This window comes from Mus musculus, chromosome 17 (genome assembly GCF_000001635.26).
Source record: "Mus musculus strain C57BL/6J chromosome 17, GRCm38.p6 C57BL/6J".
Classification (NCBI taxonomy): Eukaryota; Metazoa; Chordata; class Mammalia; order Rodentia; family Muridae; genus Mus; species Mus musculus.
This window is the reverse complement of record NC_000083.6, coordinates 22,380,448-22,404,192: the sequence shown is the minus strand read 5'-3', so window position 1 is coordinate 22,404,192 and position 23,745 is coordinate 22,380,448. Positions and strand designations below refer to the sequence as shown.

The 23,745-nt window shown below is 39.2% G+C and overlaps 1 protein-coding gene across 3 annotated transcripts in view; it reads right to left on the bottom strand.

Moving 5' to 3' along the window:
- Positions 1–10,283: 10,283 nt before the first annotated feature.
- The window catches only part of Zfp758 (zinc finger protein 758), a 32,480-nt gene continuing 19,018 nt past the window's right edge, over positions 10,284–23,745 (bottom strand). For 2 of the 3 annotated variants that reach the window (XR_003952106.1, XR_003952107.1), the window contains one exon: positions 13,915–16,937. The gene's annotated coding sequence lies outside the window, so the exon portion shown is untranslated. Of the gene's footprint in view, positions 12,394–13,914; positions 16,938–23,745 lie in introns of those variants that run through there. The other variant, XR_003952105.1, reaches the window with a different exon arrangement.

Here is a 23,745-nt window from a genome sequence, read left to right as displayed (position 1 = left end):
ATACAGAAGTGGATGCTCACAGTCATCTATAGAATGGAACACAGGGCCCCCAATATAGGAGCTAGAGAAAGTACCCAAGAGCTGAAGGGCTCTACAACCCTATAGGTGGAACATTATGAAATAATCAGTACCCCCAGAGCTCATGTCTCTAGCTGCATATGTAGCAAAAGATGACCTAGCTGGCCATCATTGAGAAGAGAGGCCCCTTGGTCTAGCAAACTTTATATGGCCCAGTACAAGGTAACATGTAATTATCCACTACACTGAGATGGTAGTTAATGCTCACCTTTATTTCCCTACAGTCCACTTCTCTTTTCTTGTATTTTTTTCTTCCCCATCATTTTCTCTGTTATTTTAAGAATGATTTTGTGCCACTCTTGGGCAATTAGGAATGCTGTCATGTGTTCATGATTGTACTTCTGTGTTATTTCAAAAGATAAGATTTCATAGCTCATATCTCCATCCTATAGCTATTACAATCATTTACCCCTTCTTCTGTAATGTTCTCTAGGGTTTCAGTTTCCCACTATAGGTTGTTCATGCTGCTGTCAGTTGTTCTCATTATTTGACCAGTTATGAGTTTTTGAAATTACTTTGTTTTTGTTATTGGTTTTTTGTTTGTTTCATTTTTTTAAACAAAGTTTTTGAACCATTCTGAAAGCATCACCAGGCTATGGTATAAAAAGAGTCATTCAAGGCAGTGTGACTATATGTGCATGTAGCACACTGTGTGGAGCGGATTCTCTCCTAGACCTCTTGATCCAGTCATTAGCTTTTGGCCAAATTTCTAGTGCCATGCATTTCTTTCCTCTGTGGACAGCCTCAGATCAAAACAAACAAGCAAACAACTCTTGTTACTTAGAAAAAACTCTTGGTAGGATTTTACTAATGTACATATCCTGACTAGCTCCTTTATATTGAAGCACACAGGATCAGCACTCTATTTCACGAATTTCCCATCATTCAGCAGAGAAATTTTAGTGCTTTATTTAATATCAACATGGGGACTGTGGTATTTTTAGACACTGTACGTGGTCTGGTTATTTCTCAGTATTTTCTTATTGGAATATAAAAATCCATGAGATAATTCATTGTAATAAGAAACCCGGGGGGGGGGAATGGGGGACTTTTGGGATAGCATTGGAAATGTAAACGAGGAAAATACCTAATAAAAATATTTAAAAAAGATTTATTAATTTTATTTATATGAGTATACTGTAGCTGTCTTCAGACACACTAGAAGATGGAATCAGATCTCATTATAGATGGTTGTGAGCCACCATATGGTGGGTGGGAATTGAACTCAGGACCTCTGGAAGAGCAGTCAGTGCTCTTAACCTTTGAGCCATCTCTCTAGCCCTCATATGGAGTTTCTTTAAATAAGAAAACCATGACTATTCCATATCCCATGTATACTTTTCTAATTGAATGAAGTAATGATTTGCACATCAGTATAGACTGTAGCATTGTCAGCAATATCTGTGTTAGGGCTAGATGTTGATGTCTAACAAGATTAGAAAGAGGGGATGAGAAATATGTGGTATCTATAACATGGGAACTATTTTCAGCTAAAAAGGTGAAGAAAGTCACATTATTTGCAGGAGATTGTGTGTAACTGGAGGCAATAATATTGTGGCCAAATGTATCTAGGCCCAGAAAAAAAATTGTGTTTTCTGCCATATGTTGATCCTCGATAATACATATAGAGCTATTTATGAATTGTAGGCAATATTTTGTAGAAGAAAGATGACTCAGAGTTGTGGTGAGAGGTGAGAAATGGACAGGTCTTGGTAACAGAGTTAGTGTGCTCAGTATCCAATATAGTTCAATGAGAAATAAAATCAATTAAAATAATGTTAATACAAAAAAAAAAAAGAAACCCTACAGAAGTAAAAACAAGGTCTTCGTTCACAAACTAGAGCAGGACCCATACAAAACCATTATGAACATGAGAAAATTATAAAGTCCTTTAATGAATGTTTAATCTCAGAAAACATTAAGAACTTGTACTAAAGAAAAATTGTTCAAATTAAACATTAAGAACTTGTACTAAAGAATAATGATGCACAAAAGACTTTATTGTCATAAAGTAATTTTATTCATTCCACTTCAAATAACAAAACTGAGACAAAAAATAAAAAGAAAACCTGTAAAGATTCAATGGAAGAAACCTGCAGGACATGACCTAGCCTTCAAGTTCATCCAACCCCTTGTTTTATGTCTGAAAATTCATTCTGGAGAGAGAGGAGGGAAATGAAGTCTGTGGGGGGGTGTATTGATGCATATAATTGTGCTATGTTCATGTCTATTTGTACATTAAAAATTGCAGTCAAGAGAGGCTGAAATGATGGCTCAGTGGTGAAGAACAGTAGCTGTCCTTCCAGAGGATCAGGTTAAATTCTCAGCCCCCAACTGGCAGCTTTCAGTCATCTATAATTGCAATTCCAGAAAAATCTAATGCCCTCTTCTCACCACTGCTGTGGATACTGCATATATGTATTACAAAGGCAAACATGAGAGAAGACATCCACAATCATAATACAATTATCAAAAACTTTAAAAATAAAAACGCATTTATACTCTAGAGAATCCCATCACATGCATCAATTTTGTCAAATCTTGACCTAATGTTAAAACTGCAGACGAATCAGAAAATACTGACTGAAGGAAAATGAAAGAAAATGCTTTAATGACTGCTTGTCTTTATCCAGCTTCAAAATATTCTGGAGGCAAAATGTATAAATAGTTAAAATATGAGGAACTTTAAAGAGATAATGTGAATGTGATAACTCATGTTTAGTTATGGAGAGATTAGAAATTCCTCCTCCCCCCCAAAAAAGGGGTAGGGTGGGGATTTAGCTCAGTGGTAGAGCACTTGCTTAGCAAGAGCAATGCCCTAGTTTCGGTCCTTAGCACTGGAAAAGAAAGAAAAAAGAAAAAAGAAAAGAAATCCTCAAGAGCACATAGCTAATTAATGTTTTCATACTCAAGACATTTAGAGTAGTATTTATTCCGACCACAACACACAGTAACAGAGGATTCATACTAGAAATACCAAGACACAAAAATGTGTGAACATTAGAGAAGCCAGTGGGTTACAAAGAACAAATTCAAACGATTACTTGAATTTCTTATGTATTTCACTGGATGACACTCATTATATTGAGTAAGTATAAATATATTTCTCAGGAAAATGAATTCCAGTATTGAGATTTGCTAATATACTATTACAATTTGTTGCTTTTAATGCAAAAACAAAAAACTTTGCTGACTTGTTTTTACATGATTATATGAGATGTTATCAATTGTTGTTGAATTAGAGCTGATGAACATGAGACAGGAGCCAGTTAGGTTAGATAGTAAAAACTGATAGTGACTAACTACATGGGGAAAAACAACAATCTGGACAGGCCCTTGAGGGCAAGTTTAGAGGCTCACTGAATCAAAGGCTTCTTTTTTTTTTTTTTTCTTTTCCTTTTTTTATTAGGTATTTAGCTCATTTACATTTCCAATGCTATACCAAAAGTCCCCCATATCCACCCACCCCCAATCCCCTACCCACCCACTCCCCCTTTTTGGCCCTGGCGTTCCCCTGTACTGGGGCATATAAAGTTTGCATGTCCAATGGGCCTCTCTTTCCAGTGATGGCCGACTAGGCCATCTTTTGATACATATGCAGCTAGAGTCAAGAGCTCCGGGGTACTGGTTAGTTCATAATGTAGTTCTACCTATAGGGTTGCAGATCCCTTTAGCTCCTTGGGTACTTTCTCTAGCTCCTCCATTGGGAGCCCTATGATCCATCCATTAGCTGACTGTGAGCATCCACTTCTGTGTTTGCTAGGCCCCGGCATAGTCTCACAAGAGACAGCTACATCTGAGTCCTTTCGATAAAATCTTGCTAGTGTATGCAATGGTGTCAGCGTTTGGATGCTGATTATGGGGTGGATCCCTGGATATGGCAGTCTCTACATAGTCCATCCTTTCATCTCAGCTCCAAACTTTGTCTCTGTAACTCCTTCCATGGGTGTTTTGTTCCCACTTCTAAGGAGGGGCGTAGTGTTCACACTTCAGTCTTCATTTTTCTTGAGTTTCATGTGTTTAGGAAATTGTATCTTATATCTTGGGTATCCTAGGTTTTGGACTAATATCCACTTATCAGTGAGTACATATTGTGTGAGTTCCTTTGTGAATGTGTTACCTCACTCAGGATGATGCCTTCCAGGTCCATCCATTTGGCTAGGAATTTCATAAATTCATTCATTTTAATAGCTGAGTAGTACTCCATTGTGTAGATGTACCACATTTTCTGTATCCATTCCTCTGTTGAGGGGCATCTGGGTTCTTTCCAGGTTCTGGCTATTATAAATAAGGCTGCTATGAACATAGTGGAGCATGTGTCCTTCTTACCAGTTGGGGCATCTTCTGGATATATGCCCAGGAGAGGTATTGCTGGATCCTCCGGTAGTACTATGTCCAATTTTCTGAGGAACTGCTAGACTGATTTCCAGAGTGGTTGTACAAGCCTGCAATCCCACCAACAATGGAGGAGTGTTCCTCTTTCTCCACATCCTCGCCAGCATCTGCTGTGACCTGAATTTTTGATCTTAGCCATTCTGACTGGTGTGAGGTGGAATCTCAGGGTTGTTTTGATTTGCATTTCCCTGATGATTAAGGATGTTGAACATTTTTTCAGGTGCTTCTCTGCCATTCAGTATTTTTCAGGTGAGAATTCTTTGTTCAGTTCTGAGCCCCATTTTTTAATGGGGTTATTTGATTTTCTGAAGTCCACCTTCTTGAGTTCTTTATATATGTTGGATATTAGTCCCCTATCTGATTTAGGATAGGTAAAGATCCTTTCCCAATCTGTTGGTGGTCTTTTTGTCTTATTGAAGGTGTCTTTTGCCTTGCAGAAACTTTGGAGTTTCATTAGGTCCCATTTGTCAATTCTCGATCTTACAGCACAAGCCATTGCTGTTCTGTTCAGGAATTTTTCCCCTGTGCCCATATCTTCAAGGCTTTTCCCCACTTTCTCCTCTATAAGTTTCAGTGTCTCTGGTTTTATGTGAAGTTCCTTGATCCACTTAGATTTGACCTTAGTACAAGGAGATAAGTATGGATCAATTCGCATTCTTCTACACGGTAACAACCAGTTGTGCCAGCACCAATTGTTGAAAATGCTGTCTTTCTTCCACTGGATGGTTTTAGCTCCCTTGTCAAAGATCAAGTGACCATAGGTGTGTGGGTTCATTTCTGGGTCTTCAATTCTATTCCATTGGTCTACTTGTCTGTCTCTATACCAGTACCATGCAGTTTTTATCACAATTGCTCTGTAGTAAAGCTTTAAGTCAGGCATGGTGATTCCACCAGAGGTTCTTTTATCCTTGAGAAGAGTTTTTGCTATCCTAGGTTTTTTGTTATTCCAGATGAATTTGCAAATTGCTCCTTCTAATTCGTTGAAGAATTGAGTTGGAATTTTGATGGGGATTGCATTGAATCTGTAGATTGCTTTTGGCAAGATAGCCATTTTTACAATGTTGATCCTGCCAATCCATGAGCATGGGAGATCTTTCCATCTTCTGAGATCTTCTTTAATTTCTTTCTTCAGAGACTTGAAGTTTTTATCATACAGATCTTTCACCTCCTTAGTTAGAGTCACGCCAAGATATTTTATATTATTTGTGACTATTGAGAAGGGTGTTGTTTCCCTAATTTCTTTCTCAGCCTGTTTATTCTTTGTGTAGAGAAAGGCCATTGACTTGTTTGAGTTAATTTTATATCCATCTATTCACTGAAGCTGTTTATCAGGTTTAGGAGTTCTCTGGTGGAATTTTTAGGGTCACTTATATATACTATCATATCATCTGCAAAAAGTGATATTTTGACTTCTTCTTTTCCAATTTGTATCCCCTTGACCTCCTTTTGTTGTCGAATTGCTCTGGCTAATAATTCAAGTACTATGTTGAAAAGGTAGGGAGAAAGTGGGCAGCCTTGTCTAGTTCCTGATTTTAGTGGGATCGTTTCCAGCTTTTCTCCATTTACTTTGATGTTGGCTACTGGTTTGCTGTAGATTGCTTTTATCATGTTTAGGTATGGGCCTTGAATTCCTGATCTTTCCAGAACTTTTATCATGAATTGGTGTTGGATCTTGTCAAGTGCTTTTTCTGCATCTAACAAGATGATCATGTGGTTTTTGTCTTTGAGTTTGTTTATATAATGGATTATATTGATGGATTTTCATATATTAAACCATCCCTGCATCCCTGGAATAAAACCTACTTGGTCAGGATGGATGATTGCTTTAATGTGTTCTTGGATTCGGTTAGCGAGAATTTTATTGAGGATTTTTGCATCAATATTCATAAAAGAAATTGGTCTGAAGTTCTCTATCTTTGTTGGATCTTTCCGTGGTTTAGGTATCAGAGTAATAGTGGCTTCATAAAATGAGTTGGGTAGAGTACCTTCTACTTCTATCTTGTGAAATAGTTTGTGCAGAACTGGAATTAGATCTTCTTTGAAGGTCTGATAGAACTCTGCACTAAACCCATCTGGTCCTGGGCTTTTTTTGGCTGGGAGACTATTAATAACTGCTTCTATTTCTTTAGGGGATATGGGACTGTTTAGAAGGTCAACTTGATCCTGATTCAACTTTGGTACCTGGTATCTGTCCAGAAATTTGTTCATTTCGTCCAGGTTTTCCAGCTTTGCTGAGTATAGCCTTTTGTAGAAGGATCTGATGGTGCCTTGGATTTCTTCAGGATCTGTTGTTATGTCTCCCTTTTCAGTTCTGATTTTGTTAATTAGGATTTTGTCCCTGTGCCCTCTAGTGAGTCTAGCCAAGGGTTTATCTATCTTGTTGATTTTCTCAAAGAACCAACTCCTCGTTTGGTTAATTCTTTGAATAGTTCTTCTTGTTTCCACTTGGTTGATTTCACCTCTGAGTTTGATTATTTCCTGCATTCTACTCCTCTTGGGTGAATTTGCTTCCTTTTTTTCTAGAGCTTTTAGATGTGTTGTCAAGCTGCTAGTATGTGCTCTCTCCCGTTTTTTCTTGGAGGCACTCAGAGCTATGAGTTTCCCTCTTAGAAATGCTTTCATTGTGTCCCAAAGGTTTGGGTACGTTGTGGCTTCATTTTCATTAAACTCTAAAAAGTCTTTAATTTCTTTCTTTATTCCTTCCTTGACCAAGGTATCATTGAGAAGAGTGTTGTTCAGTTTCCACGTGAGTGTTGGCTTTCTGTTATTTTTTTGTTATTGAAGATCAGCCTTAGTGCATGGTGATCTGATAGGATACATGGGACAATTTCAATATTTTTGAATCTGTTGAGGCCTGTTTTGTGACCTATTATGTGGTCAATTTTGGAGAAGGTACCATGAGATGCTGAGAAGAAGGTATATCCTTTTGTTTTAGGATAAAATGTTCTGTAGATATCTGTCAGATCCATTTGTTTCATCACTTCTGTTAGTTTCAGTGTGTCCCTGTTTAGTGCCTATTTCCATGATCTGTCCATTGGTGAAAGTGGTATGTTGAAGTCTCCCACTATTATTGTGTGAGGTGCAATGTGTGCTTTGAGCTTTACTAAAGTTTCTTTAATGAATGTGGCTGCCCTTGTATTTGGAGCATAGATATTCAGAATTGATAGTTCCTCTTAGAGGATTTTACCTTTGATGAGAATGAAGTGCCCCTCCTTGTCTGTTTTGATGACTTTGGGTTGGAAGTCAGTCTTATCAGATATTAGGATGGCTACTCCAGCTTGTTTCTTCATCCCATTTGCTTGGAAAATTGTTTTCCAGCCTTTCATTCTGAGGTAGTGTCTATCTTTTTCTCTGAGATGTGTTTCCTGTAAGCAGCAAAATGTTGGGTTTTGTTTGTGTAGCCTGTTTGTTAGTCTATGTCTTTTTATTGGGGAGTTGAGACCATTGATGTTAAGAGATATTAAGTAAAAGTAATTGTTGCTTCCTGTTATTTTTGTTGTTAAAGTTGGCATTCTGTTCTTGTGGCTGTCTTCTTTTAGGTTTGTTGAGGGATTACCTTCTTGTTTTTTCTAGGGCATGGTTCCCGTTCTTGTATTGGTTCTTTTCTGTTATTATTCTTTGAAGGGCTGGATTCGTGGAGAGATAATGTGTGAATTTGGTTTTGTCATGGAATACTTTGGTTTCTCCATCTATGGTAATTGAGAGTTTGGCTGGGTATAGTAACTTGGGCTGGAATTTGTGTTCTCTTAGTGTCTGTATAACATCTGTCCAGGCTCTTCTGGCCTTCATAGTCTCTGGTGAAAAATCTGGTGTAATTCTGATAGGCTTGCCTTTATATGTTACTTGACCTTTTTCCCTTACTGCTTTTAGTATTGTATCTTTATTTAGTGCATTTGTTGTTCTGATTATTATGTGTCGGGAGGAATTTCTTTTCTGGTCCAGTCTATTTGGAGTTCTGTAGGCTTCTTGTATGTTCATAGGCATCTCTTTCTTTAGATTTGGGAAGTTTTCTTCAATAATTTTGTTGAAGATGTTTGCTGGTCCTTTGAGTTGAAAATCTTCATTCTCATCCACTCCTACTATCCGTAGGTTTGGTCTTCTCATTGTGTCCTGGATTTCCTGGATATTTTGAGTTAGGATCTTTTTGCATTTTCCATTTTCTTTGATTGTTGTGCCGATGTTCTCTATGGAATCTTCTGCACCTGAGATTCTCTCTTCCATCTCTTGTATTCTGTTGCTGATGCTCAAATCTATGGTTCCAGATTTCTTTCCTAGGGTTTCTATCTCCAGTGTTGCCTTACTTTGAGTTTTCTTTATTGTGTCTACTTCCCTTTTTAGGTCTAGTATGGTTTTGTTCATTTCCATCACCTGTTTGTATGTTTTTTCCTCTTTTTCTGTAAGGACTTCTACCTGTTTGATTGTGTTTCCCTGTTTTTCTTTAAGGACTTGTAACTCTTTAGCAGTGTTCTCCTGTATTTCTTTAAGTGATTTATTAAAGTCCTTCATGATGTCATCTACCATCATCATGAGATATGCTTTTAAATCTAGGTCTAGGTTTTCGGGTGTGTTGGGGTGCCCTGGACTGGGCGAAGTGGGAGTGCTGGGTTCTGATGATGGTGAGTGGTCTTGGTTCCTGTTAGTAAGATTCCTACGTTTACCTTTCACCATCTGGTAATCTCTGGAGTTAGTAGTTATAGTTGACTCTGTTTAGCGATTGTTCTTCTGGTGATTCTGTTACCGTCTATCAGCAGACCTGGGAGACAGATTCTCTCCTCTGAGTTTCAGTGCTCAGAGCACTCTCTGCTGGCAAGCTCTCTTACAGGGAAGGTGCGCAGATATCTTGTGTTTGGACCTCCTCCTGGCCGAAGAAGAAGGCCCAAAACAGGACCTTTCTCAGAAGCTGTGTTGCTTTGGCAGTTCCCAGAAGCTGTCAGCTTCTGTGGTGCAGACTCTCACCTGTGCAGACTAAATTCCTAAGTTCTGCGGAGTCCCGGAACCAAGATGGCGACCACTGCTCCTGAGGCTGAGCCCGCCTCCCGAGCCAGGTGGACACCTGTCCTCTGGTCCGGACGGTGGCCGGCTGTTTGCGTCCAGCAAAGGGTGCTGCCTCAGCGGCTCTGTGCTTCTGCCTGTCCCAGAAGCTGTCCGGTTCTCTGGCACACCCTCTCACCTGTTCAGACTAATTTCCTAAGTTCAGCGGAGTCCCGGAACCAAGATGGCGACCACTGCTGCTGAGGCTGAGGCCTCCTCCCGAGCCAGGCGGACACCTGTCCTCTGGTCCGGACAGTGGCCGGCTGTCTGCGGCCCGCAAAGGGTGCTGCCTCAGCGGCTCTGTGCTTCCCCAAAGGCTTCTTTAAGAAGATATTACAGAGACTAATGTCCATCTAATTAATGACCTTTGGGTAAGTACAGCAGTTCAATACAGCCATTTTTACCTTTGCACAATCTGGTGTTGAAGGCCTGCAGTTTCTGGAGTTATTATTTGCTTGTTTGTATAATAAATGTTGTGTGAACTGTTCAACTCATTTGTTGCAGGGTTCAGTTGTCCTGTACGTGCAGGACTTCAGGGTCATCACAGCTTACAGGAGCAACCATTGCAGCTCAAATGCCTGCTTATGCTTCAAATCCAATCTCTATTAAAAAGGCATCACTAATATCAGCATCTCATGAGTGACTAATGGACCAAGCAAACTTCATTTCTGAAACACAAATGAAAACGAACTTTCTTGTGAAATAGAAGTAGCCATCAACCCGTTCTGTTGAAAGACGGGGACTGTCATCAATATTTGGAAGAACACATGAGCCAGGCATGGTTGCACATTCCTTTAATGCCAGATCTTGGTAGGTAGACACAGTCATATCTGTATGAATTTGCGTTCAGCTAATATAATATACAGACATTTTTTCCCCAAAGCCAAAGTCCTTATCATAAATTCATAAGGAATCTTGGAAAATCCATAGAATGAGTGATTATTAATAAGATGGTTACATGTCTTTATGGAGAGAGAAAATATAATGCTCTAAGGAAAATCTAAACTAATTTTTGAGAACATATAATTTTGTTTATGTAAGTATTAACAAAACTCACACAACAGCTTTGTTTTGGGAAATGACAAATATTAACTTTAGTTTTGCATATATTTGTAAAGCAATATTTTTTGCTGTTTTCATAGTTTATTAGAAAATCATATAGTATATATTTTAAAATGATGAAACTGATTAGTGGGTAAAAACATGTTTTAATTGGTTTACATAGAAATTCATAATTTGTATGTGATCTAGACTCTACCTTGAACCTCTCACGCCTTATTTCTACGTATGTGAAACAAAGGCTAATGACAAGGATCATCTCACAGAGATTGAAACAATGGAGTTATCTCCTCCAGGATCATCCTGCACAGTCCTGTTCCCATGTGGGTTGTATAGTATCATTATTTACTTTACATGTCATGTTTCAGAGACAGTGATGAAGACAATAGAAATTACCTGGTAATCTAACTGGAATCTTAACTTGTTTCACATTGAAGTTGAATTTACAAACCACCAGTCATTACTTTTTGTAAGAATCTGGTCCTTTTCAAGGACACTGGGCACACAGCTTTGCCTTTTCCTTCATATTTAAAGAAGTGTCTTAAGACTTGCACTTTGAGTTACTTTTAAGTGTGAGATAGCAGTAGTGTATATGTATGTATGCTTATGTGTATAAATATCTTTAGACAGTCAGGAATCAGCAAAAGACTGTTCCCAGTAAATTCTGTACTGCAGATATTTCGTTTTTTTGTTTGTTTTTTTGTTTTTGTTTTTGTTTTTTTGTGTGTGCAAGAGTAGCTGCTAAGTCAATTTTAGAAAGGAAGGTCATGGTCGATGTTCCAGACTTATTGCTATTGTCCGTGGCTCATGGATAAAGTTCATGCAGAGACAGAATGTAGAGATTTATGAAGCATCAGAGAAGAGGGTCTTATCCTTGTAGCAGTCAGGGAGATTGGGAGAAATATACAAAGAAAAAAAATAAAAATATAGCTCCAAAACTGTGTGACGGTGACAAACATCACCAAAAATTGACTGTTTTTTTCTCTGAATTCATGGCTAGACCCTCATGAATTCAGGTACTTTTCAATGATCTAAGAACACACTCTACCACAGGCAAACACCTGAACTTTAGGAGACATTCTGACCACATAAAACAAGTTGTGTGATTAATTTTTAGCAAAGCAAACTTGACAAGTGTTATGTATTCCACTGACTATACATGTAATGCCTTCTGTCAAGTGTTACATCTCAGGTCGTGGCTTGAGTTTAGTACAGAGCACTTGACTAATACTGAGGTCACCCTTTTTGTTCAACTCAGGTTGAGCTGGAAGACCCGTTTTTCAATTTCTGAATCTCCTTATGCAAATCCTGTGGTCTTTGCTTTTATTTCATGTAAAAATCAGTTCATTATTTAAGTCCACAAAATGCGAAATATTATTTCCATGAAGCTCATGGACATTCTGGAATGGTTTCATGGCCTTGCACCTGGGAGTTAACTGCAACACAAATAACTCTGTAGAGAACTTACTAAGGTAAGCTATTTTTTTTTTTAAGGATGGAAAAGTTTTCTCAATGCAAAATAAAAACCTGATTTTTATTTTTAAGAGTCATTTTAAGGGGTACCAGATAGGAAACCTATGACACGCCACACTATGGATATTACAAAATTGCAACTTGAACTCGTGAGTGATATTGAGGTTATTTATAGGAAAAATAGACTAAAATATAGCTGGGTCATCAAAGCATAACTGTGTTAGTCAGGGTTACTATTGCTGTGATGAAACATCATGGCCAGATCCAACTTGAGAAAATAGCTTATTTGCCTTATTCGTCCACATCAGTGCTTATCATGAAATGAAGGCAGGACAGGAACTCAAAGAGGGCAGGAACCTGGAGGAGGATATAAAGCAGAGGACATACAGAAGTGCTGCTTACTAGATTGCTCCTAATGGCTTGCTCAGCCTGCTTTCTTGTAGATCCCAGAATTACTGGCCTAGATATAACACCACCTATGGCACACTGGGCTGTAAGCTCCCCCACCCCTTCAGCCTGTAACCTGTTTGCTCAGGGGTGGAGCTTGCCCCTCAATCGGTCTGCCACGCCCACCGCTCAAACCTGCCGCTTTCCTGTTCCTGAGCCATACACGTGGTCACCCTGCCACTGGACCCCAGGATTATTTGGCTGGAATCGGGCCCCCTTCCCCTGCTTCATAACTGTATGTCGGAATAGTAAAATTGAGCTTTGATCAGGATGACTGTCTTAGCTGCATCTTTCTCTCGCCGCCTAGCCCCTCTTCTCTTCCAGGTTTCCAAAATGCCTTTCCAGGCTAGAACCCAGACATGTGATCTGCTGGCTGGACACAACACTGGGCCATCTTCTATTGATCAGTATTTAAGAAAAAGCCTTCCAAGCTCTCCTAATCCCAATTTTAAGAAAGCATTTTCTTTTTTTTATTAGATATTTTCTTTTTTTAATATTTATTCATTTTTATTACATATTTTCCTCAATTACATTTCCAATGCTATCCCAAAAGTAGCCCATACCCTCCCCCCCCCCCCCCACTTCTCTACCCACTCATTACCATTTTTTTTTTTTTTGGCCCTGGCGTTCCCCTGTACTGGGGCATATACAGTTTGCGTGTCCAATGGGCCTCTCTTTCCAGTGATGGCCGACTAGGCCATCTTTTGATACATATGCAGCTAGAGTTAGATATTTTCTTTATATACATTTCAAATGCTATCCTGAAAGTTCCCTTTACCCTCCCTCCACCCTGCTCCCCTACCCACCCACTCCCGCTTCTTGGCCCTGGCATTCCCCTGTATTGGGGCATATAAAGTTTATAATACCAAGGGGCCTCTCTTCCCAGTGATAGCCGACTAGGCCATCTTCTGCTACATATGCAGCTAGAGATATGAGCTCTAGGGGTATTGGTTAGTTCATATTGTTGTTCCACCTATAGGGTTAAGAAAGCATTTTCTTAATTGAGAATCCCTTATCCCAGATTAATTTAGGTTGTATCAACTTTATATGCAAATATGCATCACATCTCAGCATAGGAGACCACTGGGAAAAGATGCATATCTGTAGCACACCTCATACCCTGCAGGCAGCACATATGGTTCTGGAATAAGCATTGCAGGCAACTGAGCTTGGAGGGTACCAAGCTTGCTATGGAGCATCCACTTTTTTTTTTTTTTTAGTAAAAATTTCCAAATCATTAAAATGTTTTATTTTCACCATATATACCACATGTTTATTGTTGAAAGATTGGTGATTTATTTCTTGTGCTATAATGTTGAGGAGTAAGCATCTGATGCTAAGTTTTATAATAGTAATGATAACAAGGACAATTGAAGGACTCATATAGTGAGGAAGCAATTAAGAATGCCCTGCAGTGGCTTCAAATTCTTGGGTGTCAAAGTTTTAGTTACACACTATGGTTACTATGCTCCTCAAATTTTCAGTATGTATTTTCTCCATCAAGAAGAGAGAAATAACAAATGACCAAATGGAAACATCCATATTACAACATCTAAACCATAAGAAACATATTACAGAGTTGGGAAAAATGTCAAAGCTGAAGGATGTGGAGTTAACTATGGTAAACTATAGTGTAATTTACATTGCAGTTTGAGTTATGAATACATCACAGCCTGGTCACCCATACAAAACCTGTTCCCAAACATACATGAAACAGGAGATAGAATAATGAGTAGAAAATCTGGATAAGCAGGGATAGAGGACGAGAGTGAAATGGTTCAAGCTGTCTGGGAAGGCCCAGGCTCTTGAAAACACAAGTGGTAGAACCAGGGCATTAGAAAGCATGGATGAAAATAAACTTGCAGCACTTTGGAATAGCCACACAGTTAAATAATAGAATTATCTTGCTGATTTTTTTCTGTATTTTTTAAATTCATATATTCACTTTACATCCCAATATCAGCCTCCTACTCCTAGTACCTCCTAAAACAAATTTTCCCTCCATTCCTCCATCCTCATACACATACTCACTACAGTGCCCCCACACCCAAGTCACTGCTTTACTAGGCACATTAGGCACATTCTTTCTCACTGAGGCCAGATGAGGCAGGGCGACTTAGGGGAACAGGATGCACAGGTAGGTAGGCAGCAGATTCAAGGACAGCCCCAGCTCCAGTTGTTGGAACAAGCTGCACATCTGTTACATATGTACAGGAGGCCTAGGTCCAGTACATAATTACTATTGGTTGGTGGTTAAATCTCTAGGATCCCCCAAGGGTCCACATTAGTTGACTCTGTTGGTCTTTGTCTTAGTCAGGGTTACTATTCCTGCACAAATATCATGACCAAGAAGCAAGTTGGGAAGGAAAGGGTTTATTCAGCTTACACTTCCATACTGCTGTTCATCACTAAAGGAAATCAGGACTGGAACTTAAGCAGGTCAGGAAGCAGGAACTGATGCAGAGGCTATGGAGGGATGTTTCTTACTGGCTTGCTTTCTCTGGCTTGCTTAGCTTGCTCTTATAGAACCCAAGACTACCAGACCAGAGATGGCTCCACCTACAATGGGCCTTCTCCCGTTGATCACTAATTTAGAATTTTCTAAACAAATTAAAAAAAAAATCCAGCTCCACAGCTGGATCTCATGGAGGCATTTCCTCAACTTAAGCTCCTCTCTTTAATAATTCCAGCTTGTGTCAAGTTGACACACAAAACCAGCCAGTACTTCTTGTGGAGTCTCTGTCTACTTCCCATCCCTCAATTTTTCCTCCAGGTCATATATAAGAGTCCCAGAGCTCCATTTAATGTTCAGTTGTGGGTATTTGAATCTCTTTCCATTGGCTGCTGGGTGGTGCTTCTCAGTGGACAGTTATGGTGGGCAGGCAACAGATTCAGGTACAGCCCCAGCTGCAGTTGTCGGGGACCTGAATGAATACAAAGCTGTACATCTGCTAGATAAGTGCAGGGGCCTAGGTCTGGCCCAAGTTCGCTCTCTGGTTGGTGGTTCAGTGTTTGGTAACCCACAAGGGTGCAGGTTAATTGACGGTTGATATTCCTGTAGGATCTCTGTCTTCTTTAGGTTCCTCAGTTCTTCCCCCAACTCTTGCATAAAAGTCTGTGACCCCATCCATTGTTTGGCTGTGTGTACTTGAATCTGTTTCAGTCAGCTGCTGGGTAGAACCTCTCAAAGAACAATTATGCTAGGCTCCTATCCATAAGCATGACAGTGTATCATTAGTAGTGTCAGGGATTGGTCCTTGCCTATGGCATGGGTCTCAAGTTGGTCCAGTTATTGATGGACATTTCTTCCATTTTTACTCAATCTTTGTTCCTGCATTTCTTCTAGACAGGACAAATTTTGAGTTGAACTTTTTCTGGGAGGGTTGGTGTCCTTATCCCTCCACTAGGAGTCCTGCCTGGCTACAAGAGGTTGCTTCTTCAGGCTGCATGCCCCCATTGTTAGGCATCTCAGCTAAGGACACCTGCATTGACTCCTTCCCCATTCCTAGAACTCTGGAACACCCTAAGATTCCGGCCAAACCCCACCTCTGGCAGCTGCAGATTTCCATTCATTCTTCTGGTTCTCTCTCCTGTCTCTTTACACACCTAATTCTGATGACCCTTCCCCTCTTCTACCCAATTTCCCCACTCCCTCTGCCTCCTATGACCATTTTATTCCCCCTTCTAAGAGAGATTCAAGCATCCTCCTTTAGGCCTTACTCCTTGTATAACTTCTTTGGGTCTGTGGGATGTATGATAAGTATCCTGTACTTTATGGTAGTTACTTATCAGTGATTAGTACATAGCAAGCAGGTCCATTTGGGTCTGAGTTACCTCATGCAGGGTATTTTCTAGTCCTATCCTTTTGCCTGCAAAATTCATGATTTCTTTGCTTTTAGTAGCTGAATAGTATACCATTGTGTAAATGAACACTAATTTCTGCATCCACTCTTCTGTTGAGGGACATCTGGGTGGTTTTCAATTTTTCTATTATGAATAAAGCTGTTAAGACATAGTGGAGCACATGGCCTTCAGAGCATCTTTTATGTATGTGCCAGGAGCAGTACAGCTGGGTCTTCAGGTAGAATTTTTCCTTTTTTTTTTTTTTTTTTTTTTTTTTGAGAAACTGCTAAATTGATTTCCACAGTGGTTGTACAAGATTGCAATCCCACCAGCAGTGGATGAATGTTCATCTGTCTCTGTATCCTCACCAGCATGTGCTGTCCCTGGTGTTTTTAATCTCAGCCATTCTGGTGGGTGTAAGATGGAACCTCAAAGTCATTTTGATTTGCATTTCCCTGACTGTCAGGTGATGTTTAGGATAGGCTAAGGCTAACAGGTAGCCTTCCTGGAGGTGGCCCACCATTTTTCTTGGTCTGTGATAGGTGAGATTGATGGCAAGGTCCCAAAGAGACTTCATCTCAGGATTGCTTCATGAAGGTGATATGCCTTTCCTGTCATTATTAAAATAATGGTCATTAGCCTACTCTATTGATAGGATTTCTTTCAGATTAACATAAAGGTGAACTTTTATGAAGTAATGATGCTTAGATAAATTAAATATTCTATGGAATTCCTGATTTGATTAAAATAATTGTAGGAAGAAAAATTTAAGAGATAGTCTTAGTTGCTTTGTTAGAAAGATGTAATAAAGTTAGAATCAAGACTAGAATGTTCCCACTTCTCATATTGTAAGTAACAGCTGCTTAATAAGAAATACAATGAGCTTTCATAATTACACTAAAAAGAGAAATAGACTTGGAACAAATTTGTGTTCAAGGAAAAACATTTTGGTCCAAGGATATAGCCACAGATGTGTACTATGATAAGGCAACACCATGTAAAAGCTTTGAAATTATAAGAAGCATAAAGAATGAAAAACTGCTTTGAACTTAATATCAACTTCCTTCTGTAACTTCCATTTTATGTTACCATTTTAACTCTGAGGTGGTTTTCTAAAGAACTGTTGTCTAAGAATATAGGAAAAGGCCAGAGAAAAGAAATAAAATTGTTGGTTGCATGGTCTGGCTTGGGGAGCTCTGTCTCATCCATCCATTCAAATATATGTCTGTTTGTCTATATATATGTGTGTATGTATGTGTATTTATGAATACTTGTGGAGTTGATTATGACAGATGGTTGGGCCTGGCCACTGTAGATGTAATAATGTCACCTTTTGGCTTGCTATATATTGTCTGTATTTCTTCTTAGGTATGGGCCTTTTATCTCTAATCTCTCCAAGACTTTTAACATGAAAGGGTGTTGGATTGTGTCAAAGGCTTTTTCAGCATCTAATGAGATGGCAATGCCTGTTTTTTCCTTCAGGTTACTCTTAAACACTGAATTACACTGATAGCTTTTTTAAAAATATTGAGTCATCCTTGCATCCCTTGGATGAAGTCTACTTTATAATGGTGAATGACATTTTTCATGTATACTTGTATTCAGTTTGTATTTTGTTGAGAATCTTTGAATCAATGTTCATTAGCCAAACTGGTCTGAGATCCTTTCATTGTTTAGTCTTTGTATGGTTTAGCTATAGGGGTGTTTGAGGCCTCATAGAAGAAACAAGGTAGTGTTCCTTCTGTTTCTATTATTGTAGAACAGTTTGAAGAGTATTCATATAAGTTTTTCTTTGATAGAATTCTGCACTAAAATAATATGACCCTGGGCTTTTTATTTTTTTTTTATTTTTTGGTTAGATAATTTTTTAAATTTATTAGGTATTTTCTTCATTTACATTTACATTGCTATCTAAAAGTCCCCCATAGCCTCCCCCCCAACTCCCCTACCCACCCACTCCCACTTCTTAGTCCTGGCATTCCCCTATACTGAGGCATATAAAGTTTGCAAATCAAAGTGCCTCTCTTTCCAATGATGGCCAACTAAGCCATATTCTGATACATGTGCAGCTACAGACACAAGCTGGAGGGGGGGGGTACTGGTTAGTCCATATTGTTGTTCTACCCATAGGGTTGCAGACCACTTTAGCTCCTTGGGTACTTTCTCTAGCTCCTCCATTGAGGCCCTATGATCCATCCAATAGCTGACTGTGAGCAACCACTTCAGTGTTTGCTAGGCCCCAGCATAGTCTCACAAGAGAAAGCTGTATCAGAGTCCTTTCAGGAAAATCTTGCTAGTGTATGCAATGGTGTCAGCATTTGGAGGCTGATTATGGAATGGATCCCGGAGTATGGCAATCTCTAGATGGTCCATCCTTTTGTCTCAGCTCCAAACTTGGTCTCTGTAACTCCTATCATGGGTGTTTTGTTCCCAATTCTAAGAAGAGGCAAAGTGTCCACACTTTGGTCTTCGTTCTTCTTAAGTTTCATGTGATTTGCAAATTGTATCTTGTATCTTGGGTATTCTAAGTTTCTGGGCTAATATCCACTTATCAGTGAGTACATATCATGTGAGTTCTTTCGTGATTGGGTTACATCACTCAGGATGATGACCTCCAGGTCCATCCATTTGCCTAGGAATTTCATAAATTCATTCTTTTTAATAGCTGAGTAGTATTCCATTATGTAAATGTACCACATTTTCTGTATCCATTTCTCTGTTGAGGGTCATCTGGGTTCTTTCCAGCTTCTGCCTATTATAAATGATGCTGCTATGAACATAGTGGTGCATGCTTCCTTCTTAATGGTTGGAACAACTTCTGGATATATGCCCAGGAGAGGTATTGCAGGATCCTCCAGTAGTACTATGTCCAGTATTCTGAGGAACAGCCAGACTGATTTCCAGAGTGGTTGTACAAGCTTGCAATCCCACCAACAATGGAGGAGTGTTCCTCTTTCTCCACATCCTCACCAACATCTGCTGTCATCTGAATTACTGATCTTAGCCATTCTGACAGGTGTGAGGTGGAATCTCAGGGATGTTTTGATTTGCATTTCCCTGATGATTAAGAATGAACATTTTTTCAGGTGCTTCTCAGCCAATCGGTATTCCTCAGATGAGAATTCTTTGCTTAGCTCTGAGCCCCATTTTTTAATGGGGTTATTTGATTTTCTGGAGTCCACCTTCTTGAGTTCTTTATATATATTGGATATTAGTCCCCTATCTGATTTAGGATAGGTAAAGATCCTTTCCCAATCTGTTGGTGGCCTTTTGTCATATTGATGGTGTCTTTTGCTTTACAGATGCTTTGCAATTTTACAAGGTCCTATTTGTCGATTCTCAATCTTACAGCACAAGCCATTGCTATCCTATTCAGGAATTTTCCCTCTGTGCCCATATTCTTCGAGGCTTTTCCACATTTTCGCCTGTATAAGTTTCACTGTCTCTGGTTTTATGTGGATTTCCATGATCCACTTAGATTTGACCTTAGTACAAGGAGATAGGAAGGGATTCACATTCTTCTTCATGATTAACAGAGTTGTGCCAAAACCATTTGTTGAAAATGCTGTCTTTTTTCCAATGGAAGGTTTTAGATCCCTTGTCAAAGATCAAGTGACCATAGGTGTGTGGGTTCATTTCTGGGTCTTCAATTCTATTCCATTGGTCTACTTGTCTGTCTGTATGCCAGTACCATGCAGTTTTTTTTACTACAATTGTTCTGTAGTACAGCTTTAGATCAGGCATGGTGATTCCACCAGAGGTTCTATAATCCTTGAGAATAGTTTTTGCTATCCGAGGTTTTTTGTTATTCCAGATGAATTTGCAAATTGCTCTTTCAATATTCATAAGGGAAATTGGTCTGAAATTTACTATCTTTGGTGGGTCTTTCTGTCATTTGGGTATCAGAGTAATTGTAGCTTCTTAGATTGAATTGGGTAGAGGACATTTTACTTCTATTTTGTGTAATAGTTTGTGAAGAACTGGAATTACATCTTTTTTGAAGGTCTGATAGAACTCTGTACTAAACTCATCTGGTCCTGGGCTTTTTTTTTTTTTTGGTTGGGAGACTGTTAATGACTGCTTTTATTTCTTTAGGGGATATAGGACTGTTTGCATCATTAATCTGATCCTGATTGAACTTTGGTACCTGGTATCTGTCTAGAAATTTTCCATTTCATTAAGGTTTTCTAGTTTTGTTGAGTATAGCATTTTGTAGATGGATCTGATGGTGTTTTGGATTTCTTCAGGATCTGTTGTTATGTCCCCCTTTTCATTTCTGATTTTGTTAATTAGGATGCTGTCTCTGTGCCCTCTAGTGAGTCTGGTAAGTGTTTATCTATCTTGTTGATTTTCTCTAAGAACCAGCACCTCGTTTGGTTGATTCTTTGAATAGTTCTTGTTTCCACTTGGTTGATTTCGCCCTTGAGTTTGATTATTTCCTGAAGTCTACTCTTCTTGGGTGAATTTGCTTCCTTTTGTTCTAGAGCTTTTAGGTGTGTTGTTAAGCTGCTAGTGTGTGCTCTCTCTAGTTTCTTTTTTTTTTTTGACACACTCAGAGCTATGAGTTTCCCTCTTAGAAATGCTTTGTGTCCCATAAGTTTGGGTATGTTGTGGCTTCATTTTCATTAAACTCTAAAAAGTCTTTCTTTATTCCTTCCTTGACCAAGGTATCATTGAGAAGAGTGTTGTTCAGTTTCCAAGTGAATGTTGGCTTTCTATTATTTATTTTGTTATTGAAGATCAGCCTTAATCCATGATGATCTGATAGGATGCATGGGACAATTTCAATATTTTTGTATCTGTTGAGGCCTGTTTTGTGACCAATTATGTGGTCACTTTTAGAGAAGGTACCATGATGTACTGAGAAGAAGGTATATCCTTTTTTTTTTTTTTTTTTAGGATAAAATGTTTTGTAGATATCTGTTAAATCCCTTTTTTCATAACTTCTGTTAGTTTAACTGTGTCCCTGTTTAGTTTCTGTTTCCACGATCTGTCCTTTGATGAAAGTGTTGTGTTGAAGCCTCCCACTATTATTGTGTGAGGTGCAATGTGTGCTTTGAGCTTTACTAAAGTTTCTTTGATGAATGTGGCTGCCCTTGCATTTGGAGTATAGATATTCAGAATTGAGAGTTCCTCTTGGAAGACTTTACCTTTGATAAGTATGAAATGCCCCTCCTTTTCTTTTTTGATGACTGGGTTGGAAGTCGATTTTATTCAATATTAGAATGGCTACTCCAGATTCTTTCTTCAGACCATTTACTTGGAAAATTGTTTTCCAGCCTTTCATTCTGAGGTAGTGTCTATCTTTTCCCCTGAGATGGGTTTCCTGTAAGCAGCAAAATGTTGGGTCCTGTTTGTGAACCCAGTCTGTTAGTCTATGTCTTTTTATTGGGGAATTGAGTCCATTGATATTAAGAGATATTAAGGAAAAGGAATTGTTGCTTCCTATTATTTTTGTTGTTAGAGTTGGCATTCTGTTCTTGTGGATGTCTTATTTTAGGTTTGTTGAAGGATTACTTTCTTGCTATTTCTAGGGCATGGTTTCCATCCTTGTATTCTTTTCTTTCTGTTATTATCCTTTGAAGGGCTGGCTTCATGGAAAGATAATGTGTGAATTTGGTTTTGTCATGGAATACTTTGGATTCTCCATCTATGGCAATTCAGAGTTTTACTGGGTAGTGTAGCCTGGGCTGGCATTTGTATTCTCTTAGAGTCCATATAACATCTGTCCAGGATCTTCTGGCCTTCGTAGTCTCTGGTGAAAAGTCTGGTGTAATTCTGATAGGCCTGCCTTTATATGTTACTTGACCTTTTCCCCTTAATGCTTTTAATATTCTATCTTTATTTAGTGCATTTGTTGTTCTGATTATTATGTGTCAGGAGGAATTTCTTTTCTGGTCCAGTCTATTTGGAGTTCTGTAGGCTTCTTGTATGTTCATGGGCATCTCTTTAGGTTTGGCAAGTTTTCTTCTATAATTTTGTTGAAGATATTTGCTTGCCCTTTAAGTTGAAAATCTTCATTCTCGTCTATTCCTATTATCCATAGGTTTGGTCTTCTAATTGTGTCCTGGATTTTCGGGAAGTTTTGAGTTAAGATCTTTTTGCATTGTCTTTGATTGTTGTGCCGATGTTCTCTATGGAATCTTCTGCACCTGAGATTCTCTCTTCCATTTCTTGTATTCTGTTGCTGATGCTCGCATCTATGGTTCCAGATTTCTTTTCTAGGGTTTCTATCTCCAGCGTTGCCTCACTTAGAGTTTTCTTTGTGTCTACTTCCCTTTTTATGTCTAGTATGGTTTTGTTCAATTCCATCACCTTTTTGGTTGTTTTCCTGTTTTTCTTTAAGGACATTTACCTGTTTGGTTGTGTTTTCCTGATTTTCTGTAAGGACTTGTAACTCTTTAGCAGTGTTCTCCTGTATTTCTTTAAGTGAGTTATTAAAGTCCTTCTTGATGTCCTCTACCATCATGATGACATATTCTTTTAAATCTGGGTCTAGCTTTTCGGGTGTTGGGGTGCCCAGGACTGGCTGAGTGGGAATGCTGGTTTCTGATGATAGTGAGTGGTCTTGGTTTCTGTTAGTAAGATTCTTATGTTTGCCTTTTGCCATCTGGTAATCTCTGGAATTATTTGTTATAGTTGTCTCTGGTTAGAGCTTGTTCCTCTTGTGATTTTGTTAGCCTCTATCAGCAGACCTGGGAGACTAGCTCTCTTCTGAGTTTCAGTGATCAGAGCACTCTCTGCAGGCAAGCTCTCCTCTTGCAGGGAAGGTTCACAGATATCTGGCTTTCAGACCTGCCTCCTGGCAGAAGATGAAGGCCTGAATAGGGCCTGTTCCATAAGATGTTAGCTTCTGTACCCCACATTCTCACCTGTGCAAACTTGTCTCAGAGGGATCCGGGTAGCAAGATGGTTCCCCCAGGTGCTCCAGCAAAGCCCTCCTGCGCGGGGCAGACACCTCTCTTCTGGCAGGGAAGGTGCCCAGATGTTTGGGGTCTGCTCAGACATTATATCACTTTGCCTGGTTTGAAAACTCTTAATGATTGCTTCTATTTACTTAGGTGTTTTTGGATGGTTTAGATAGTTTATTGGATCTTGATTTAACTTCACTACATTGTAGGTGGTGCCTCCCCTGGAAATCCCCTGACCCCAGCATATCAAGGCTCTGTGAGGCTACGTGCATCATCTCCCACTGAGGCCAGACAAGGCAGTCGAGCTACAAGAACATATCCCATATATAGTCAACAGCTTTTGGGATAGCTCCTGCTCAAGTTGTTCAGGGCACACATGAAAATCAAGTTGCACTTTTGCTACATATTTGCAGTGGGTCTAGGTCTACCCTGTGTATATTCTTTGGTTGGTGGTTTAGTCTTTGATAGACCAAAGGGTTCAAATTAGTTGGTTCTGTTGGACTTCCTG